This window comes from Vombatus ursinus, unplaced genomic scaffold (assembly GCF_900497805.2).
Source record: "Vombatus ursinus unplaced genomic scaffold, bare-nosed wombat genome assembly UNPS02009205.1, whole genome shotgun sequence".
NCBI lineage: Eukaryota > Metazoa > Chordata > Mammalia > Diprotodontia > Vombatidae > Vombatus > Vombatus ursinus.
In genome coordinates, this window is record NW_020948983.1 from 55,038,308 (window position 1) to 55,049,592 (window position 11,285).

Consider the following 11,285-nt stretch of genomic DNA (forward strand, 5'->3'; position numbering starts at 1 on the left):
GTTAAGAAACGGGATGGGGCCCTTTTAGAGTTAGAACTGGAAAGGGCTGTGGAAAGCATCTAATCTAACCCCTTTAATTTTACAGATGAGGAAAGTGAAGCATAGAGAGGCTAAACAACTTGTTCACGATGACATAATTTATGAGTGTATGAGGCAAGATTTGAACTCAGGTCCTCCTGACATCAAGCCCTTATCCCTTTAAGTTCTACATCTATAATCCTGTGAACCAAGGTCTTTTTACTCCTTGCCCAGTGCTCTTTCCATTGTACCATCCTGACTTTGATGAGTGTGCCTCTGATCCTAACATAACACCCACCATCCCTTGCCCCACCCCTATTTCCTTGCTGAACAATTTCTTTCCCTTCTCCCCAGAGGGAAGAAAAGTCCGGTCTGGGTAAAGGACAAAGTGCTACAGATTTGCAGGCATTGGTCTCAGGTGGGGTGCTTCTTTCAGCTGGGCCCTTGACCACTCATCCCACCCCCACCCCTATTTCCTCTCAAAGGTGGCTGTAGCACCATTCCTTTCTCTAACTTTAAGGCCTTGCCCGGCTGCTTTGGTTTGGCAAGGGGGGAAAGGGGACCCTCAGAGATATATTTCAGGCTGATCCTCTGGCACTCAGAAAGATTCTTAGACTGAGGTAGAGAAGATTAAGCGATGTTGATGAGGAGCACGGGTCCCTGAGACTGAAGCAGCTGATTGTCATTGCTGGCTGAGAGCTTGATGATTAGAACCCTTGGCTGCCACATCTTTATGTAATATTCAGGGTCACTGGCCAAGGGCCTGGGAGCCAAATGAGAGACAGGCCAGGGGCTTTAAGCAAGGGATAAAGGAGAATGTAGCTTGGGACCCTAGAGAGGAACCACATATTTCTGCCTCCAAACCTTTGCTTTCACTGTTTCCACCTACTTCCCTTTCTCTCTGACAATTCAAATCCTTAGAGGCTACCCTCAGATCCCACTTTCTTGAGGAAGCCTTCCCTAAGCACTCTAGCCAACAGGGCTCTCTCTCCTTGCTCTGATAGCAGATCTCCTGACTCTCATATCAACAAGGGATAAATACTTAGTGTTTCTGACCCTCACTTGGCACCAAATGCCTGGTGCCCTTCATTATGTTTAATGTATGTGTCTTGTCTCTCAGATGAAACAAAACTTCTTCAAAAGGGAGGTGATTTCTTCTTTTGGACCATTCCTCCTCCTAGGCAGTCCCTACATACTTATGGATTGGTTGAACCAAAGATGGGAGGAAGCAACAATGAACTAAACCCCAAGAGTCTCTACCATTCTCTGCCCCATTGACCAGATGCATTTCCATAAGGAGATGGGGTAAGCTGAATCTAAGTACAACAATGATATAATAATACGAGCTGACATTTATGGAGTGCTTTGAAGTGTTCAAAGCACCTTACAAATATTATTTTATTTTATCCTCACAGCTACTCTGAGCTGTAGGTGATGCTATTATTCCCCTTTTTACAGATGAGGAAACTGAGGCTGAGGTTAAGTGACTTACTCAGAGTCACACACTTAGTAACTATCTGAGAGGAGAGTATTTCATTTTGTCCCACTGTCAAAACTGAACAGGGTGCTCTTGTCAGGCCCACCCCTAGTAGAGGCCATCAAATCCACTCCCTTCATTTTACAGATAAAGAAACTGAGTCACAGAAAGGAAATGTGATTTGCCTGGAGTCACACAGCCTGCAAAGATCTGAGGTGAACTTTGAACCCAGATCCTTCTGATTCCAAGATCACTAACTCCCATCCTTACATGCATCGTTGTTTCCTAGCACAGCATTTCATATATTGAAGGAGATTAATGAGTATTTTTTAAATTAAATTAAATATCCACTATGTGGATAGAGCTTTTTATAGATCATCTGGTCCCTCCCTTGCTTCCAGGAAAGAGAGCTCCTTCCTATCCCAGGCTCCAAAAATGTAAGATTTCTTCTTTGTAAAGATCTTTAGGGAGAGTTATGAGTCTATCCTCTGTACAGAGCCATAACTAAGAATTTTTGTGCCTGGGACAAGTATCACAAACAATATCCTCATATGTGAGAGGTGGCCACCCTGGGGAGACAGAGATACCAGGACACCAGCAGGCCACCATTGCTAGGCAGATGTTCATGGGGGTGTGTGTAGACAAAAGAATAGTGGGGTGCAACTGGGAAGGAGCTTAGTTCACCCCATTCTCCATCTGTTATCTTCTTATGTTAACTAATTACTGTTGCTAATTAGTCGCTAAATTCTATCAATTTTATGCTTCTGAAGCTCATCATTTAACAGGTGATATAAATGCCAGTCTCAATTTGGTACCCTGAGGCAATGCCCAAACCTACTGCCCTACTTATGGCTCTTCCTTTTCATACAGCTCCTAGGCAGAGGAAAATCACCTGTCCACCACACTTATCATAGTATTCTCTTGCCTTAAATTTGGCGTAATAAATTCACCATGTTTGTGTGACAAAATGCTCCTCTATTTATTTTCTAAGGGATGTTGTATTCTATTTGGAGACAGTAGAAAACCCTATCTTTGCCCAGTGCATATCTCTTTGTTTTTCTCTTGGTCCGGGGAGAGATGGTTAGATAGTCAATGGCTAGGTCAGAACATGGTCAGAGCACCCACTATGCAATCCAAAAGTTTTTTCATAGGCTGATTCTGGAGTTGAGGTAGGTGCCACTTAGCTTAGTGGTCAGAGAGCTTAGGTGAGGAAAAAATGGAAACGCATAACTAGGAAACAAACTAGATAAGCCAGACCCAAAAGCAAATTAACAGTTTCCCAGGGTTCAGTAAACCTGAGAACACAAACTGTTGGGGGAGGACTCGAGACTGATATATACAAAAACTACAGAGTGTCACTGAAGGCAATGCTAAAAGGCAACTGATCTCAGCAATGACCAATGTTGGTTCAGGAGGACAAATGATGAGGCTTACTTTCCTGCTCAGGAGAGAGGTAATGTTGGATGAATGAGTGTAGAATAAGCCATAGTTGATGTACTGGTTGGTTTGATTTAACTGTTTTTCTTTGTAACAAAAGGAAAGTTTTTGAGGTGGGGAAGAAGAATTAGGGAATGATTATAGTGAATAAACCAGAATCTATCAATAAAATACTTAATTTTTTAAATAAAGGAAATAGTATAAAAGTGTATAAAGCTCCATTGAGGCTTTGAAGATGGTTATATCTGCATAGGAAAGTGTCAGGTATGTGGAAGAGACAATAAGTTTGAAGCAGGAGGGGGTAATGGTTCCACTGGCATTGTCTCTGAGTCTTTTCCCTATTTATTCACCTGCATGGAAGAAGAGAAAAGGCTTAAGGTTCAAAAACCAGGGAAGCCCAACCCCCAGAAATGTTTAGTAGTTATTAGGCTAATAACCATTACTCCTGCTAGGACTGAAAGGAACAAGATGGGAGAACTCTATAGAAAGACTTTTTTCTGGTCCCAGCCAAGAGTTTCTATCCTTTTCTGAAAGAATTATAGCAAAAAAAACCTTATAAAAATTAAAAAAACAAAACAAAACTAGCTTATGAACTTCATGATACAAAAATATCTCAGCTCCCATTCTTGTCTTGAGAAAGAGATAACAAAAGATTTCAGATGAGCCAGAAGATGGAGATGGCAAATGATGTCCAGCCAAACTATGTCTAGCAAAGCAGTATCCAGTGGAGAGTACACGTCTGGTTGAGAATCCTACATCTAGGCAGCGCGAGTAGTTCCCTGTGGCTAAGCATACATCCAAGCAGTGTTATCCTTCCACGTATGTACCCTCTCCAAGGGTGCTCCCTGAGTGTGGGCCTCTCCATCCATATATATGTTCCCTTTGTATGCGACCCTGTATATATAGTCCCTATATGTGTTCACCTTTCCCAGTATTGTTGCATGTATTTATAGGAGAGTGTATCCAATTTTTGTAGGAGAAATAATTTGTTGCTGATCTTCTAATGCAATTATGTCAAGCATCTTTGCTTTGAACTTATTGTTTCCTCAGGCTATCCATAAAAGATAAAACCCATTGGTGGGAGCTTGTGAGCTATTGTTTAGGGAATGTACACCTTCAGAGTACTCAAATATGCAAATGGATCTAGAATTCCATTGATTTAAGACTTCCCTTCTACAATGTAAATTGGTACTCATTCCTGCTTGCCCATCTTGAGCAACTATCATCCATGTCCTTCCAAAAGTTCACTGTAGGGACTCTAACCAAACCAATGTGCTCGAGGCCTTCCTCACTTCTTACTGACCTCATGAAGACACCAGCAGAGCATTCCGGATGTCTACCCATCATCTCTTGCTCTCTCCTTCTACCTAGCCCACCCCTCTACTCCTGCTCTTCTTCAAAGTTCCTCATTAGTTATATCTTGCAGCCTGCTCACTCCCACCATGCATCTTTCCATCTTCCTCTGTGTGATGCTTATCTTTGGTTCTTTGGAACCAGTAAAGTTCCAGGTCTCACCGCCAAACAGCAATACAGGTAAAATGTTTGTATTGAAAAGATGGCTCTCTGCTTTTAGGGGAAACTTGAGGTCAGTACAAGTGCTCTGCAATTTCCCCAGAACAACCCAGCCTGCTCTTCTCTTCCTCCTCCTGTTCCTCTGAGCCCCACTCGTGGTGCATCTGTACTGTCTGTTTCATATCTACATGCACTTGGACAAGCATTCTTTCATATGCATGTTGAAATCTGGGCAATAGACATTCTTTGTCCTTTTGGTCTTTTCCTGTGTAGGCAAACAAGCCAAACTCCTTTGAGTGAATACGAGCTTCTTCCGGGAGACTCTGCAACGTCTTGGAGCTTGCTATAATCAACATAATGTCATGGAAAAACAGGAGCATCTGGAGTATCTCATCATCAGCTGGGGATCCTTTAACCTGCGCCTGATGTTGGATCGCCTCCATCACAGTGGCATACGCTTTGGGTTATATAGCTAGCATTTCTATAGCCATTTACAGTTTGCAGAGCACTTTATATAGGTTATATTATTTGAACTTCACAATAATTCTGGGATGTAGGTACAGTTCTTATCCCCATTTTACAGATGTGGAAACTGAGGCTGAGGGATTGATATGTGCCTTAGCCAGGATCATGCAGCTAATAAAGTTCTGAGGCAGAATTTGCATTCAGGTCTTCATTACTCCAAGTTTAGCACTCCATCTACTGTGCCATACATTACCCTATTTTATCCTTCACTAGATATATATAATTATAGTGTCATTGGAGAGGGTTATCTCTGTCATTACATCTTCAAAAGAATCTTGAATGATCTTGATTTATGGATGGGAGACACTTTGCTTTAAAAGAGGCTGTAAGACTGAGTTTTGCATTTTGTTTTCCTGAGTGGAGTGATTTTTTCATAATTAACAAACAATAAACATGGTGGGACCCATTCTCCACATCTCCTAGTGAATTGTAAGATGATAACAATATGTTCCACCATTGAGTATATTTTTTGAAAGCCTGCTTGTTCCCTAATAATACTTTATGAAGGATGCCCTCTGTTTGTGTACAGATGACCCACATAAAGATTTTGTAGAGCTGGGAGCGTTATCTTTTATATATTACTTCTAATTACTTTAGTATTTTGTATGATCTCTCTGCCTTAGAAAAGTAATTCTGGACCAGAGGTGTCAAACTCATGGGTGCCGGAAAAACTCCTGAATGCCGCCAAGCCAGGTTAGAAAGTTATTGGAAAATGTTTAACAAAATAAATAAAAATACAATGTTGATCAGTTATATCCAACTATGACTCCATTTGGAGTTTTCTTGGCAAAGATACTAAAGTGGTTTGCCATTTCCTTCCCCAGCTCATTTTATAGGTGAGGAAACTGAGGTAAGCAGGGTTAAGTGATTTGCTCAGGGTTATACAGTTATTGAGTGTCTAAGGCCAGATTTGAACTCAAAAAGATGAGTCTTCCTGACTCCAGGCCAGAAACTTTATCCACTGTGCCACCTAGTCCCCTTGCCCTTGCAAATACAGTACAACATAGATAATGTTAATTTGTGATTTTCTAAGTCATATGCAGCCTACAGAGATTGTTTCTATTTGAGTTTTAGTCCTTTACCCTAGACAACCCATTCGTGGAGTATGAATTGTGTGGTAGACATGGGAAGGCAAAAGGGAAAGAGGCAATAAATACATGCTAGTTAGAGCAACATTCTCTGTGTCAGAAGAAGGGTGGCTCAGTGGTTGGAATGCTGAGTCTGGAGCCAAGAAAACCTAAGTTCAAATCCAGTCTCAGATACTTACTTGCTATGTGACCCTGGACAAGTCCTTGACCTCAGTTTCTTCAAATGTAAAATGGGGATAATAATGACACCTAACTCCTAAGGTTGTTGCGAGGATCAAATGAGATAATTTTTGTAAAGTGCTTAGCACAATACCTGGTATGCTATGTAAATATTATTATTATCAACCTAGATAATTTAGGTATTAATAGTCTAGGTATTTACATTAATCTGTGTTACTATTATTATTATTATTATTAACCTAAGAAGCCGAACCAGCTCAGGAATCCAGGAGATCAAGAGGTTCAGTCTTGTGATTTAAGCATCTTTAGAAAGAAGGAACACTGAAAGGCTCAAGGGCAAAAGCAGAGGTCATCTGGATCATTTCCATTGAGGAGCTGGAAGCCCTGAGAAGCTAGTGTAAATCTTTAAAACTTAAATCCCAAGGTTGTCTTACCCAGATGGCTCCAGAGGAGAAAGTGAGGCTGATGACTTCACACTTGAGTGAGCACTCCCTCACTTAAATCCAATTCATGGGCATGTCATGGCATCACCTCCCTGACGTCATGGTCCTCTTCCAAATGAAGGACAAACAATAACCATACCAACCACTAGTGACTTCAATATTCTATGTTCATTATTTTTGTCATTATGAGCTAATTAATCACAAGGTGGTCACCATAATGAACTCACTACTGTGACCTCATACTGAATCAGTGGATCCAGCACTGGGCCTGCAGTCAGGAACACCTGAGTTCAGATATGGCCTTGGAAACTTGTTAGCTCTACCTACAGGGCAGCTAGTTGGCAAAGTGGATGGAGCTCTGAACCTGAAGTCAGGAAGACTCATCTTCCTGATTCAAATCTGGCCTCAGACACTTACTAACTGTGTGACCCTGGACAAGCCACTCAACCCTGTTTGCCTCAGTTTCCTCATCTGTAAAGTGAACCAGAGAAGGAAATGGCAAACCACTCCAGTATCTTTGCCAAGAAAACCTCAAATAGTGTCACGAAAGTCAGACACTACTGAAAAACAATTGAACAACAATAAACATGTACCTATTTCCTATTGTAAGATGGGGATAATAACAGCCCCTACCTCCCAGGGTTGTTGTGGGGCTCAGATGAGGTAATATTTGTAAAAAGCGCTTAGCACAATGCCTAGCGCAAAGTAGATGCTATACAAATACTTATTCTCTTCCCTACAGTGTTTGTTATACTCACTGTAGTGTGATTACTATTGTAGTCTTCCCATGTTCACACTGAAGCCAGTAGCCACAGTTTTGAATTCTGACTCTGGTACTTACTAGTTGTGTGAATGTGGGCAAGTTACTTAAAACCTTTCAGCCTCAGTTTTCTTATTTGTATAATGGGCATGATTGCTACCTCCCTGTCACAAAGTTGTTTTGAAGAAAGTGCTTTGTAAACCATAAAGTAAACTTGGCCGCCAAGTGATGAAAATTTTTGGCCACAGCAACTCACAAAGACCATCCAATAAAGCAGGAAGGGTTTGTGATCTGTGTTAGGAGAAGGAGTCCTCCCACCAATGAAATTGCAGACCTTTTGTAGTATGATTACTAGAGTACTCACCACAGTGTGCTTATCTATTCATCTGGGTGGCCCAGAGTTTAGAGTACTGCATTTGGAGTCAGGGAGACAGGTTCAAATCCTGCCCCAGACACATCGAGCTCTGTGACCCTGGGGCAAGTCACTTAAATTCTTGGAGTTTCAGTTTTCCCATCTGTAAAATGGGACTGATAACAATAGCACTTCCCCCACCATAGAACTTTATGTAAATGTTAGTTATCATACTCATGGCACAAATTATTCACCATCTTTCTGGATGGCTCTGCTCCTCATATCCAAGTTCCATGTCCTTTTTTCAGGGATGGTTTCCCCCTGGGGAGCCCCAGGTGGCTCAGAATGTGAGACTATTTTTGCTGGAGCAGGAGAATTTGTGGTGAGGTGGGGCCTGGGGTGGTGCCCAGAGCAACTGCCCTCCATAACAGTCCTGCTCCCAAGCATGCATGGGCATTTTATGGGCCAGAGCTGTGGAAAGCTGTGAGTGTAAGAAGCTCCCCTTGTTCCAGGCAGAGCCTTCTACCCACATGATAATCAGGCTGAAGGACTGGGATTGATGAAGGTAGCCAGTGACCTCTTCACAGGGTCAGAGTTAGGAGTCTTGAAGGCCAATTCTAGGGAGGTTCCATTGTAAACTCAGGCTCTAGGGCAGGTTTCGCAACCCTATGGAGATTCTTCATGGGCCTCAGTAGACTAGCTGCTGTTGTCTCCACCAACTAACCATACAACTAGGAAGCCTCATGAAGTGACTTCAGATCCAGGTCTTCTGACTCCAGATGACTTTGGTGCCTCTTCCCCTACATCATGTTGGTAGATCAGGTAGATCAGAATGTTGTAGACATTGTTTACCAAGATTTTATCAAAGGACTTACTGAAGTCTTTCATGCTCTTCTTACGAAAAAGATGAGAAGATGTGGGCTAACAGATAGTATAGATAAATGGATATGGAACTGGTTGAATGATGAGATTCAAAGAAAGGTCATTGATGGTTCAATATCAACTTGGAAGGAGCACTTTATTGAAGTGCCTCCAGGATCTGCACTTGACCCATTGCCTTTAACATTTTTTATTAATGACTTAGATAAAGACATATATAGTGTGCTTATCAAATCTGAAGGTGATGCGAAGTTGGGAGGGATCACTCAGAAATGTCTTGGCAAGATGGTACATTGGCCTGAATTCAGGAAAGTGAAATTTAATAGGAACAAATGTAAAGTCTTACACTTGGGTCCAAGGAATCAGCCTCACAAATAAAAGATAAGGGAGACCTGGCGAGATAAGTTTGAAAAAGCTCCATAGGTTTTGGTAAACTGCAAGCTCAAGTACAAATTAACTAGAGTGATTATCATAGTGCACTTATCTATTCATCTAGGTGGCCAGAGAGTAGAGTATTGCATTTGGAGTCAAGAAGACTTGGGTTCAAATCCTGCCTCAGACACATCTCAGCTCTGTGACCCTGGGCAAATCAATTAAATTCTCTGAGCTTCAGTTTCCCCATCTGCAAAATGGGATTGATAACACTTAGATGTAGCACTTTCCTCACCACAACATTTTGAGGATCAAAGGTGCTTTGAGAAGCTTATGTAAATGTTGTTTAGCATACTCATGGCACAAAATATTCACCATTTTCTGAGTGGAGATATGGCGGATATGGTCATAGAGCAATGTGACAGCCAAAAAAGCCAATCCTTTTACTCCTCCCTAATTGATTCTCTAACCCACTTCCCAAAAGGACTGTTCTAAATCATCTCTTTTCTCCTTAAGCCTCCTCCTCTCATCCTCTTAGCTGATGATTTTCCCTCATACTTTACTGAAAGAATAGAGACTATTCTCGGGTGAATCCCTCTTCCCTTCTTTACATCTCACAACTCTGACATCATTTCCTATTCTCTCCTCCTTTATTCCACCCAGTCTCTGATGAAGAAGTGACATTTCCCTTCACTCTCTACCTGCGCCCTTGATCTTGTACTCTTCTGTCCCCTTGAGCAGATTGTCCCAACAATCATCTGCACCCCCCTCCAATCAGCAACATCTTCCTATCTAATGGTTCCTTCCTTGTTGCTTAAAAATTCTCCCATCCTTAAGGGAAAAAACTCACTAGATGCTGCCATTTTCTCAGCAATTGTCCTATATCTACCTTCACCCTCACAGCCAAACTCCTAAAAAAAAACCTATCTACAATCAGTGTTTCCTGTTCGCTCACTACTCTACTCTTTATGTAACCTGCTTTCCCATCTCATTATTCAATTGAAACTGCTCTCTCCAAAGTTATCCATGATCTTGTATTTGCCAGGTTTGATGGCCTTTTCTCAGTCTTCATATTTACACTGTTGACCCCCCTCTCTCTCCTTCTAGATACTCTTTTCTATGGGTTTTCATTCTCTTACCTGTACAATCACTTTGTCTTCTGAGTCTCCTTTCTGGTTCATCACTCATATCTTTAGTTATCCCCCAACCTCTAACATAGGCATCCTTCTCTCTCTGCCCTCTCACTTTGGTGACTTCATTGATTTCCAAGGGTTTGATTCTCATCTCTACAAAAATGACTCCTAGATCGATATAACCAGTCCTAATCTCTCCCCTGAACACCAGTTCCACATCACCAACTTCCTATTAAACGTTTAAAATGTCTCATAGGCATCTCATGTTCAACCTGTCTAAAACAGGACTCATCATGTTTCCTCCAAAACCTACTCCTGTTTCTGTAGAGTGCACCACTATCCTTCCCATCAGCTAGGTTCACAATCTTGGACTTATCCTTGATGCCTCATTGGCCTTTAGTCCATAATCATTTGCCAGATCTTGTCATTCCCCACCCAGTTTATGCTTTCATCACCTATTGCTTGGACTATATAGCACTAGCCTCCTAATCGATCTCAGTGCCTCAAGTCTCTCCCTTTTCCCAAAGCATGGTTCTGACAATATCACTCCCCTACTCAATAAACTCTAATAACTCCTCATTTTATTTAGAACTAATACAAATTCCTTTGTTAGGTTTTTAAAGCCCTCCACAACCTCGTCTCAACCTACCTTTCAAACCTTGTTATACATTATTCCATTTCCTGCATTCCAAAGACCAGACACGGTGGCGGATAGGGGACGTGACTGTTGTCTTCAGGTACTTCATTTGAAAGTCTAGCATTTGGAAGAGGATTCGATTTATTCTGTTTCATCTCAGAAGACAGAACTAGGAGCAATGGGTTGTGAGGGGAATTTGAAAAGTCAGATTTAACCTTGATGTAGCTGCTGTGGGGCAGACAGGTGGCGCAGTGGATAGGGCACCAGGCCTGAAGTCACAATGTTCTTGAGTTCAAATCCGGCCTCAAATATTTATTAACTGTGTAACCCCGGGCAAGTCACTTAACCCTGTTTGCCTCAGTTTCCTCAGCTGTAAAATGGGCTGGAGAAGGAAATGGCAAACCACTCTAGTATTTTGCCAAGAAAATCCCAAGTAGGGTCATGAAGAATTGGATATGACTAAAAACAATGA